Source organism: Anabrus simplex, chromosome 2 (assembly GCF_040414725.1).
Source record: "Anabrus simplex isolate iqAnaSimp1 chromosome 2, ASM4041472v1, whole genome shotgun sequence".
In the NCBI taxonomy this organism is placed as follows: Eukaryota; Metazoa; Arthropoda; class Insecta; order Orthoptera; family Tettigoniidae; genus Anabrus; species Anabrus simplex.
Window position 1 is genome coordinate 148,417,852 of NC_090266.1, and position 13,372 is coordinate 148,431,223.

Genomic DNA, 13,372 nt, shown 5'->3' on the forward strand with positions numbered 1-13,372 from the left:
GCTAACAACAGGAGGTTTCGCAATTCAATTTTGACTCGAGGTATACAGCCTTCCAGAGTTCATGAAACATTTCCGAAACTGACATCTCCATTTCGGTACACTTGGCCGCACATGTAACTTCTCATAAATCAGTCTCAACGTACACGAGAACAAAAAGCGTTTGTACACCTGCACTAAGTCACGCCAGTCATGAACCTACACTAGGCTTATCACAAACTTCATTTCCATTGTATCTTTCTTTTGAGTCTACAAAATCCGGTTCTAACTATAGACAGCGGCAGAATAGAACATTACTGTTTTAAACTGCACGACGTTTCTCGCAGTTCCAGTAACCAGGTCACACGGGACAAGTCCAGGTGCGGCCCAGACGAAAAGTTGACCAGACAAACATGTCCGAGTGTGGCACGGAATATTTTATTACGTAGTATATGCGCGGCAAGTCCTAGATGTTCGCAGTTAACTCTGTTCATTACGTAAAATAAAAAAATGCACTGTATATAAACTCACTGTAGTTAGATTAATGGGTTCACTTTAGTAATTCTACGGATGTAAAAGGGAGGCCGTTTTGAAGCAGTTGAACGTTCTCTCTGTTTATATCATTGACGCAATCTACGAGATCTACAGAGAAGGTTATAGATACGTACATATCACGGGGTACAGACAACACACATATTGTAGTGGCTGTTTACCTCGCGATTATCGTTTTCCGCCATGTCAGATGAAGGCTGAGCGTACAAAGAAGAAAGCTGTAGCTTTACAAACAATATTTTTACCCATAATTGTCACAAATTTTACACACTATGCAGGCAGTCCAATTTCTCCAATGTGGGAAGGAAAATAATGTTTGTATTCGTATCGCAACTCAGGTATTCTCGGGACGCAACTGGACGATTACCTAGTTTTGGAAACCTATATTTGAGAGATTATGAGTTCGAAAACCCCACCATCGGCAGCCCTGAAGACGGTTTTCTATGTTAAATAATGATGTTGAATTTACGTCCCACTAACTACTTTGTAAGGTTTTCATAGACGCCGAATTTTGTCCCGAGGAGTTCCTTAACATGCCAGTAAATTTACGAACACGAGGCTGACGTATTTCAGTCCCTTCAAATGCAACCGGACTGAAGCAGGATCGAACCTGCCAAGTTGGGCTCAGAAGGCCAGCGCTCTACCGTCCGAGCTACTCAGCCCGGCGGTTTTCTATGTTACCCACCAGGCAAATGCTGTGGCTGTACCTTAATTAAAACCACGATCGCTTCCTTCCCGGTCTTAGCTCATTCATATTCAATCGTCACCGAAAACCTGAGTTGATGTGACGTAAAACCGTTCGCAAAAAAAAGAATGACCTAAAGCTTCCCGGGCCTCATCTGTAAGACCGTCTAAAACTTCTGGTCCCGCACCTAGACTAGAAATCCGACTATGGGACGCACACGTGCATTCCGGAATCACGTAAGTTAAATCTGGATTATAGACTGCACGTACAGTATTTACGAATGACGTTGGAAATTGCTGTTAGGCTGTCGTAGGTTGTTGTTCTTGAGAAACGCAAAATTTGTTAATTAATTTATTGATTTCCAGTCAGCCTACTTATTTATTTACAGTTGGACAAACAAACAGTCAAACCTCGATATCTCGAACCTCGATATCCCGAACCTCGATATCTCGAACCTGGACATCTCGAACCTCCATTACTCGAATTTTCAGTATCTCTAAGTAACTTCAATTTCCCGGCTGTTTGTCATATTCTTGACGTGTATTTATTTCTCTATTACTCGAAATTCGGTTACACGAATTTCTCGATTTCTCGAAGCAAACGTTTCCTCCTTTGAAGAAAAAAATACTCTGCAGCTCGAATTTTGTACAACATTGACTGTGCAATACATCATTTGTAGTTTGTGAGGAACAGTTAACAGGAGAGGGTTACAGTGATGCTGGGAGCTAATATGACGGGAACCGAGAAACAAACTTCTAGTGATCGGAAAATCGGCGAAGCCTCGTTTTTCGGGTGTGAATTCATTACCGGTCACGTACGAAATCAACCCCCGAAGTCGTGGATAAAAAGCTCCATTTACGAACCTTGGCTGCGTGGTTTCGACCCTACATACAGCGTCAGTGGAATATAAATGGCAGTGTTTCTCACAGCAATAAATGTTGTTGAAAAGTATGTGGAAGGAAAGGAGGTTAACAGTAAAGAACAGAAGAGACTAACGGATTTTTTTCCAAAGGTGGTAACAGAGGAATGTTTCTTGTTTCACTATGTATGTACTGTATTCTACCTTCTAAAAAGCTACTATAATAAGGGTTATAATTAAAGCAATGCTGTAAAATACGAGTTTGTTAGTATATTTGTAATACTGTAAAAAAATACTGTATTCAGTATAAGCCCGTAGATACATATTATTCAATTATGCGCTATACATGCTCAAAAACGGTATTCTCTATATTTGGAAATTTCGATAACTCGAAATAAAATTTAGCTCCCTAGGTGATTCGAGATATCGAGGTTCCGCTGTATTTATTTATTTTTTTATTTATTTATTTATTTATTTATTTATTTATTTATTTATTTATTTATTTATTTATTTATTTATTTATTTATTTATCAAAATAGAAAGTACAGCTCTATTGATCCCACTTCACTATCACTGCAAATAGAAAAAGCAACATTAATTCAATATGAAAAAAGAATTCGGTAACGTAAGCAGATCATAACAATGTTTGGAATACTTATTATTAGGAAAAGGATTTTAATGTGCAAAGTATGGTCAGAAAAAGGGGGGGGGGGCGTTCTGAAAACACATAAAAAAGGTGCCAACAAATTTGTTGATGAAATCACATTATTAAGGTTTAAAAACAGTTAAATGAACTTTCCTTATCCCGTTTACTGGGTTCTAGTAATTAATAAACTTGTTATAATGGATTGCACACAACATTTCAATGTTTTTTGACACTAAGTCGCTGGCGCCTTTATCTCAAAAGATTTTTATATAAGATAGAGAGTGAAACTCCGCTAGACATCTACGGAAACCAATGAAGCATATCTTGTCAGCACTTATAAAGGGAGTTAAGTCAAAGTTGCAAAGGTTACCACATGCGGATTGTTCTTCAAATTGAATTCGAATTTGTCTTTAGCAAATCCATCAAGGTTCTCCCTAACACTCATCAACTTCCTTCCAACTCTCAGGCAAATACTTGTAGCCATGCACTGCAAAAAGTTCCAACTCTAAGTTTTTTTTTTTTTTTTGCTATTTGTTTTACGTCGCACCGACACAGATAGGTCTTATGACGACGATGGGAAAGGAAAGGCCTAGGAGTTGGAAGGAAGTGGCAAAGGCCTTAATTAATGTACAGCCCCAGCATTTGCCTCGTGTGAAAATGGTAAACCACGGAAAACCATCTTCAGGGCTGCCGACAGTGGGGTTCGAATCCAATATCTCCCGGATGCAAGCTCACTGCTGCGCGCTCCTAACCGCACGGCCAACTCACCCGGTACTCTAAGTCTTTGTTGTAGAGTAATTGTTGGGCCTGCTTGATGGCTTCTGCGTCCGTTGAATCTAGGGCACATGTGAAGCATTGGATTTTATCAAAATTTTCACCCAAGAAAATCTGTTGAAGCGGAGAAAAAATCTGTCTAATCTTTTAAAAACGCAATTAAAAGTGGGGAGGAAAGTGCTGAAGCATGGAATAGATGGGAAATGGTGGCAACATGCAGTAATCTCACAAAAAAAGGTGTAAAATGTGCAACAGAGTGTGTTTATTTCGCATCATTTCTTGTCCCCCAAATACATATCGTCGCTTCACCGGTAAAACGTTGTATTCCACAAAGCTCTTCCTATCCATTATTATCCTTAAGACTGGTCACACCTCCCAGCCACGTATCTATAAACAGTCCATCAGAACAATGTCCGTTGTGTTCATTTCCCTATGCCGACGAGTAAACGAAAATGAACCTTACATGCATTGAACACTAGGAGTGCGTAAATACGTAATGCAAACATACATTCCTACAGTACGGTACTGTAAGGTTCATTTTCCTTTACACATGGGCATAGGAAAATGAACACAACAAAATTTGTTCTGATGGACTGCATATCCATATGTGGCTGGGAGGCGTGGCCAGTCTTAAGGAGAATAATCGATAGGAAGGGCTTTGTGGATTACAACGTTTTGCCGGTGAAGCGACGATATATTGACCTGTCTGTACGAAGATAGCTATATTTTGCATAACGGAGGAGATGTACATAAAACGCCTCCCAGTTGCCTCGGGTGTTAAATCTTCAAATCCGCCACTGGGTGTATCTCCCACGGTACTGCTTTACCTGTGCAAAATTATTATTTTTACAAAATAAATGCACTTCAGTAAAATCGTTTCACTACTTATTATTAAAAGATGAGCCTACAAATAAACATACTGATGACAAAACGAAACAACGCAATAACAAGCATTTAAAAGTGTAGACAATTCAAATCGAAATCCATAGAAATGCCTGTGTCCATAGCTGATCCATCACCGGTCAAGATGGCAGTTTTCCACCTTAAACTAAGAGTTTGCTAATATTGGCAAACGCTCCTTGACTCGATCTTATACATAACCGTGCATCTTAAGAAGAGTGTCTTGAAGGTGCGATGTAAATTGCCTCCAAGGGGCCTGGTTACCTTCTTATAAGTACTTAAATTGCCTCCTGCATAACGGAGATGTACGTAAAATGCCTCCCAATTGCCTGGGGTGTTAAATCTTCAAATCCGCCAGTGGGCGTATCTCCTACGGTACTGCTTTGCCTGTGCAAATAATTATTTTCATAAAATAAATGCACTTCAGCAAAAGCAGATTATACGACTTGAATTTGTACGGGCTGTTTGTTTTAAATTCCTGCCTGTTTAAAATCTTCTCAGATCCTTAAACCCCTAGTGGGGATATTCGGTTTGTAGCCTATATGAGGAGCTTGGTATCAAAGTTTGACAAATTCACTTTCCTTTTTTTAGAGGAGAGGGTAAAAACTAGATCCACAGTATGGTTGTCAGTATCATGGTGATTTTTATATGTCATTCTTATAGGCCACAAAAACATATTTTCATACTCATTTAAAATTTATATGAATATTAAAGCCGCAATTACACTTTAAATAGTGGAGTTGGCCATGTATGAAACCAAGTCATGGAGTTGTCTGTTTTTGAAGCCAAAGGGAGCCATTTGAAAATTGAATGTGTCCTCTTTTGAAACCAAACAATTATGAACTCGATATCAATTATTTTATTTTATTTTCTTCCTCTACACTTCTAATGCATAAGGCTGTTTTAAAATAACGTAATTATGTCTAACGTATTAAAATAAAATCATACAAAATCCGTCATGGGGCCTATAGTTAAAAATGACATGAACAAATTGTATTTAGATGCCTTTTGACAAAACAGAAATCTTTGAGTTATTCTTACATCTTAGAAAGAACCATTTCATCAAAATCTGCACTCTCTAACTCATCACACTCACAATGTCCATTGTTGATAACATTACGAGCTTCACTCTGTACCGAGATATTGCGGTACCACTGTAAACGGTCTATTTCTTGCCAGTTTTCTCCGAAGTTCTTGGACAAGAAATTCTTAACATCTGCAATTTTCTTGGGTTTGACGCTACATCCGACAGGAATTGTTGCAGGATTGAATTCTAGAAGTGACTTGGCCTTTTATGTTGTAGACATAAACTTACCGATATTGGTGTTGTATGCCATCTCACCAGATACCAGTACGTTCTTGCGGGTCTTGGAGCGTCTAAGTATGAAGCACTTACATCTGGAAAGCGGAAAGTGAAGACTTTGGGTTGGCTTTACCATCACCTTAGCTTCTTGTCTCCAGTCTCGTGCTATCCAATCTCTTCCCACAATTTTCACTTGCTCATGTTTTGCAAAGACTTCATGGTACTCTGCAACGTCAATTATGGTGGTTTTCTAAGTCCTTTTCAAGTAACCCAAAAACTCTGTCAGCTAGCGGAAAAGAGTGTCCAGTTAAAGGGAATATTATTTCCACTGACTCTATGTTCTCTGGGGCATGGTTGAATAACCAAAACGAGCACATGGTAAGCATATTTACATTTTCGTTCTGGCCTGCACATCCATCTGCGACTAGTCGGATTACTTGAACTTCAGCAAGGTCTCCTTTTGCAGATTGCTCACACAACTCATGAAAAACAGGAGAGGCGGCTTGATTGAAAGATTTCTGCATCTCGTTCTCACAACAAGTGTAAATACTAACTGTTCTTGTATTTAGTGGGGCTGTAGAAGATCCAGTAACGACGGCTAAGTTATAGCAATAGAGCTGACGGCTGTAGTATGCCATTTGATCTGGTACTTTGGGAAGTGGCAGATTCTTTTGCATGTCGAAAGAAATGGTTCGCGTTCCTTCTCTTTCTTCTCGCGAATGGTTGAAGAATGAATTAGCTTGTAAAATATGAATCTTCTTTTTTGTCTCCAATTCTTCCTTTTGACTTTTCATCCTTTTGTTGTTCAGCTTGCTTCAGTCTCTCTTGCAGTTCAAGGTAGAGAGAACAAACATCTACAAGAGGCGCTGAGAAGCTAATATTGAAGCGGGTGTTGAAAATATGTCGGAAATATGACTCCTTAACCTTCAACGTTTCTTCTTTTATGCTTATGTCATACATTTGAAACATTTTTCTAATGTTCAGATCCGAGGAAAGATAAATTCTCCTACTTTTCCCTCTGCCATAATGTGATTCCACACCCTTGAAATCTTTAATGAAAGAAATCACTGATTCCTCTTTGCCTTTGAATGCTTCAGTTATGCGATCTCCACCGCGAGTTTCATGATGTACAAGCGAACCATTTCGTTTAAAACGTTGGAACACCCTTGCTATTCTTTGCTTCTTTAGGTTAAGAATACCTAGAAAGGCATTTCGACACACCTGTATTTTGTTGTTTGCTTCATTACCGATCTTGGAGCTCCATTTTTTCACAACGTCTCCTTGCCGGTTGAACTTCCTTGCAGTATTTCGAAAGGAAACAGTCTTGCTTCTCCTTTTCTTTTGATGAATAGTAGGCAGCGTGAAATTGATTTACATCATTCATTGTTAGCGTCCGACTCGTTGGCTGAATGATCAGCGTACTGGCCTTCGGTTCAGAGGGTCCCAGGTTCGATTCCCGCCCGGGTCGGGGATTTTAACCTTCATTGGTAAATTCCAATGGCCCGGGGGCTGGGTGTTTGTGCTTTCCCCAACATCCCTGCAACTCAAACACCCCACACAACACTATCCTCCACCACAATAACACACAGTTACCTACACATGGCAGATGCCGCCCACCCTCATCGGAGGGTCTACCTTACAAGGGCTGCACTCGGCTAGATATAGCTACACGAAATTATATTATTATTCATTGTTAGCAGTCTACAACGTTTGCGGCTGCTTCTGTGGCCACACGTTGGATAGATTGGCAGTTCTTTGGGAGAGTTTCTGAAACAGAAAGAACCCCCAACATTATGAATACATTTTGCAGAAAGACTTAAAATAAATACCAAGGATCTAGAATATAACCTCTAAGAAATGGTTCAATGTTTCTTAGGCCTAGCTTTAGTGTAGGCTTAGTTGTGAAAATAAAAGGTCTATTTTATAAAAATGCCAGTTATCACTTATAGTCCTATATCCACATAAATCGTCCTGTATTTAAACTTAAAATTGCATAATACAATATTGAAACTATTGAATGTTACTGTACTGAAATCATACTACAATTACTCAGCTGGCAATCTTTTCAGAGAAACTTCTTTGACTTGGACTTCCATTTTTTTACTCTTATTGAACAATTATAAAGTTAATTATTAATAAGGATCATCACTAAATGCACTCATTACAGGTTACTATAAACATTCAGACATGATGGATTTGCAGTACATGTTGGGAGCAGATTGCATGAATGCAAGCTTCTCATTGGCTACTGAAGGAGTTGTCATTTTTGAAACAAGACTACGGTGGAATTGTCCATATTTTGATTTTGAACTGAGCAAATACAAGCTATTTTACTTAAGTTCTGTCTTTTTTGAAGCAGAATAGTTGTAGTTCAGCATAAAAAGCCACCTAAGAATCGATCAAAATCTCAAAACTGAAAAAAATGGAGTTGTCCAACTTTGACACCAAGCTCCTCATATGATCCTCCAGTGTCTCTCTACGTTGATTGTCTGCTTATTGCCTTGCTAACACAACAACGTTTTGGCGCCAATGTTTACCATCGTTGAATGGTCTTGCTCAGAAATCAAAAGAAATGTTTACTCCGCGAGAATGTCGTCGCTGCCGGGACAAAACCTCCTATGTGAAATATTTTAGCTTAGAACTTTGGCCGGTAAGGTTCTGTCATCTAAGGTGCAATATTGTGTGAATGCTGTCAAGGCATTCTCGCTCTTCATACTGTACGTGCTGCAGGTCAGTATATCTCCAAAAATAGTATCACCTAGGAGGTTTTGTCCCGGCAACGACGATGTGCTAAACGGAGAGGTTTTGTACGGTTTTTAATTTGAATTACTGTTAAATGTTCGTAATTAAGTTGTTTTGTTTTACCATCAAAATTCTTCTTTGAAGGCTCGTCTGTTGATAATAATAACTGCTTTCGTTACCGAAATGCATCATGTTATTACCCGGCATCCTTAAATATTCTCAGTACCTTTCCATTTCTTTACAAGCAGTGTAATACAGAACAGTGGAACGTAAAAAATGATATGGCGTATGGCTTTTAGTGTCGGGAATGTCCGAGGACAAGTTCGGCTCGCCAGGTGCAGGTCTTTTGATTAGACTCCCGTAGGCGACCTGCGCATCGTGATGAGGATGAAATTATGATGAAGACGACGCATACACCCAGCCTCCATGCCGGGGAAATTAACCAATTAAGGTTAAAATTCCCGACCCTGCCGGGAATCGAACCCGGGACCCCTGTGACCAAAGGCCAGCACGCTAACCATTTAGTCATGGATCCGGACAGTGAAACGTATTTTTTGCAGGACTTGGAACCTTTCCTTTACGGCTTACTTCTTACTGCTCGGCCTAGAGACAGTTGGATTAGCGTTGTTTCGGTCTCCGTTTTGAATCTTCGCGAGAGCTACATTTGAGGAAAAGTGATGTTTTCTTTCAACTATTGAAACCTGTTATCCCACCATTCGGAAATGTTATTGGTACAATGATGATCATAAATTGCCACAGGACAACAATTCCATTGTTCTGGAGGGTATCTGGGTGGGACATGGCATCTTCTTTCTCTTCCTGGTCTGTCAGAAATGTACATGGTCTTGATTTTTTTTTTTTTTTTTTGCAATTGGCTTGAAGTCGCTCCTCCGACACAGGTCTTATGGCGACGATGGGATAGGAAAAGCCTAGGAGTGGGAAGGAAGCGGCCGTGGCCTTAATTAAGGTACAGCCCCAGCATTTGCCTGGTGTGAAAATGAGAAACCACGAAAAACCATCTTCAGGTCTGCCGACAGTGGGGTTCGAACTCACTTTCTTCTGGATGCAAGCTGTGCGCCCGTAACCGCACGGCCAACTCGCCCGGTCTTGAAGTTAGCTGACATTTCACCAAGTTCAAACAAAAATCGCATATACATCTAAAACATTTTCATCTGGTATGAAGGCAAGCGTTAACATTGCATGCATTCCCGTTCATAATGGTATGTCATTAGTACGGAGAGGACTTTAAGGTGGAAAGTATTGTCAGAAAAGGGGGGGAAATTTTCTGAAAATATATACAAAATGGTGCAAAAATGATGTTGATGAAATCACATTATTAAGGTTTAAACCAGTTACATGAACTTTCCTTATCCCATTTACTTGCTTGCTTGTTGTTTTAAGGGGCCTAACATCGAAGGTCATCGGCCATATCCCATTTACTGGATTATAAATCAATAATCAATAAACTTGTTGTATTGGATTGCACACACCATTTCAATGTTTTTGACAGTAAGTCACTGGCGCTTTGAGCTCGGTAGATTTTGATATATAGATAGAAACTCCGCTCGACACCTACAGAAACCAACAGAACATATCGTCGCTGCCGGGACAAAACCTCCTATATGAAATATTTTAGCTTAGAACTTTGGCCGATAAGGTTCTGTCATCTAAGGTGCAGTATTGTGTGAATATTGTCAAGGCATTCTCGCTCTTCATAATGTATGTGCTGCGGGTCAGTATATCTCCAAAAATATTATCACATAGGAGGTTTTGTCCCGGCAACGACGATATCTTCCCAGCACATGCAAAGAGTTTCTTCAAATTGAATTCGAATTTGTCTTTAGCAAATCCATCAATGTTCTCCCTAACACTCATCTTCCAAACTCTGAATCACATCAGGCAAATACTTGTAGCCATGCACTGTAAAAACGTTCCAACTCTAGGTCTTTGTTGTTGAGTAATTGCTGGGCCTGCCTGTTAACTTCTCCGTCCGTTGAGTCTAGGGCACAAATGAAGCATTCGATTTTAACAAAGTTTTCGCACAAGAAGTGTTGAAGAGAAAACAGATTCTATCTAATCTTTTAAAAACGCAGATAAAAGTAGGGGGAAAAGGTGGTAATGCATGAAATAGAAGGGAAAAGGTGAGAACATGTAGTAATCTCACAAAAAATGTGCAAAAACTTGTGTTTATTTCGCTTCATTTCATACCTATCGGTATGAAAATAGTTATATTTTTGGAAAGGTGCTGCATCTAATTTTTATAATCATAATAATAATAATAATAATAATAATAATAATAATAATAATAATAATAATAATAATAATAATAATAATAATAATAATAATAATAATAATAATAATAGTGTTATTTGCTTTATATCCCACTAAATACTTTTTCGGTTTTTTTGGAGACGCCGAGGTGCTGGAAATTTAGTCCCTCAGTCGTCCTTTTACGTGCCAGTAAATCTACCGAAGTATTTGAGCAATGATGATGAAAACGGAACACACACCCAGCCCCCGTGTCAGCGAAATTAACCAATGATGGTTAAAATTCCCAACCCTGCCGAGAATCGAACCCGGGACCTCTGTGACCAAAGGCCAGCACGCTAACCATTTAGTCATTGAGCCGGACATCAAGATCATTGCACATGCCTCATAATCCTTCACTTTGTAATTTACGAAACACTGACTGACACAAGAGGAAAAAAGCAGCAAGAGAAGATTGTACCAGGAAAAGCTCTAAGTGTGGAATTTATAACGGCAACCTCAAAGTCTGACGTAACTCTGGCTGTGGGGAAGTAGTGGGGTGGGGGTGGGGGCGGGTGGTAAAACTGTATTTAAAATCGTTCAGCTGTACGTCTCACTACCTGGAAAATATGTACTTTGACTTCTTGACGAGAGTAAATAAATTCATACATTCTATGGAATAAATTGAATTATTATCAAATTATACAGTATTTTAGGGGATAAACGGTATAAGGAAAAAGTGATTTTGAAAATAATTTCCCGAGGCAAGGAAAGTATTAGGAAGAATTGCATTAGGGAAAAATTGTTAGGGCAGGGAATATTTTATGGAAAAAACGCTGGGGAAGAATGTCCACGAACGATATTTAACTGGTCATTGAACAAGAAAACAACATGTAACGTATTATAACGGCTCGTTTAATCCCTTCAGGCAATAACAAGTCTAAATTGATTAAAACAATTGCACATAGTCGTTGCCGAGAACAAACATACTATCAGTCAGAATCGATGAAAATTTTCTGTGGGATAAATCTCCACAATGGAATTATTGCCCGCCTAGCAATTCCCATATGCAGTTATCAGACTGTGCCTCTTATAATTGGCTTCTGATACGTTCATCTGCATACACCCCAGCGTCAGTGGGTAGAGTCTGATACATCCCACTCTGATGAGTCTAGTGTCAGACCTACGAAACGCTGGTTAATAGAGCAAACGCCTAAAAAGCCTTATATCTGACCTGTTTTTGACAAGCTCTATTGATGAAAAATAACTAATTCCCTCCATGGGAACTTAGAATTTTCCATTCGGAATTGCTAGGCGGGAAATAATTCCATTGTGGATATTTATCTCCCGTATGCAGTTATCAGATTGTGCCTCTTATAATGGGCTTCTGATACGTTCACCTGCATACACCCCAGTGTCAGTGGGTAGGGTCTGACACATCCCACTCTGATGAGTCTAGTGTCAGACCTAAGACAAAACGCTGGTTAATAGAGCAAACGCCTAAAATCTGATATTTATTGTGAAGAGTCATGCTTAAAATGGTTTAGCCGTGGAAAGAAAATTCCATACATTGCAGTAGAAATATCTGCAGAAGATGATCCATCAGACATGTCGTCGGTATAGTCCCAAAACCGCGAATATGACAATGATTTTCTTATCCATTATGTCCCGTATGACTGGTCGCACCTACCAACCACATATTGATATGCACTCCATCAGAACAATTTTCGTTTTAGTTCATTTTCCTGTGCACATTTGTCAAGGAAAATGAAACTTCAGTACATCATAAGGAGTGGGTAAATACGTCATGCAAACATTCATACCTGCAGTACGGTACAGTAAGGTTCAGTTTCCTTTACACATGCGCATAGGGAAACGAACTCAACGAAAATTACTCTGATGGACTGCATGTCAATATGTGACTGGAAGGCCAATAATAGATAAGAAGTGCATTGTCACATTCGCGGTTTTGGCATTGTAGTGACGATATATTAGAGGGCCCGTTATCACCAAGAATGATCTCAGAAGCTGCAAAGTCACCGTAGGTGACATCAAAAGAAAGAAACCAGGCCATAATGTACATTATATTTAAGTAACTTAAACCAGACGAAGAATGTGTGCGTTGTTTGCCGAACATTTTTCATAAAAACTTTGTGAACTGATGAGGACAGTTACAAGAGATGGGCCCATACAAAAGAAAAATGTTTCGACTTCTACTGATAAGGGAGCAGATAATTCAGATACCAAAGTTCAAGGCAGCCCATTCAAGAAACACGCCCGGGAGAAGCAGGATGTATCTATTGCACCCGTCCACCTCCCGAGTCCCAGACTAGCATTTATCTCAGGGGTGTCGGTTCATTATTTAAGTCATCAAATATATATATAACGGCATAATAGAACACGGGGATGAACGGAGCAATTAAAATTAAAATAGGGAAGGCTCGATTGTAAACTTGAATTTAAGGACTCCATGATAGGACTAGGAAGTGACTGTTAACTTTAAAAAGGGCATCATCTAACTACAATAAAAAGATTATGAGAGTGGTTTCCTTTGAAATAATTGCCAGAAGAGGCGGTTTATTACGCCATCTGACGTATGAAACTTTGATACATTTGGCAACGACGTTTAAGTTTCCACACATGTTACATACACAAATCACTTGCCATACCGCAAGTGGTATCAATATC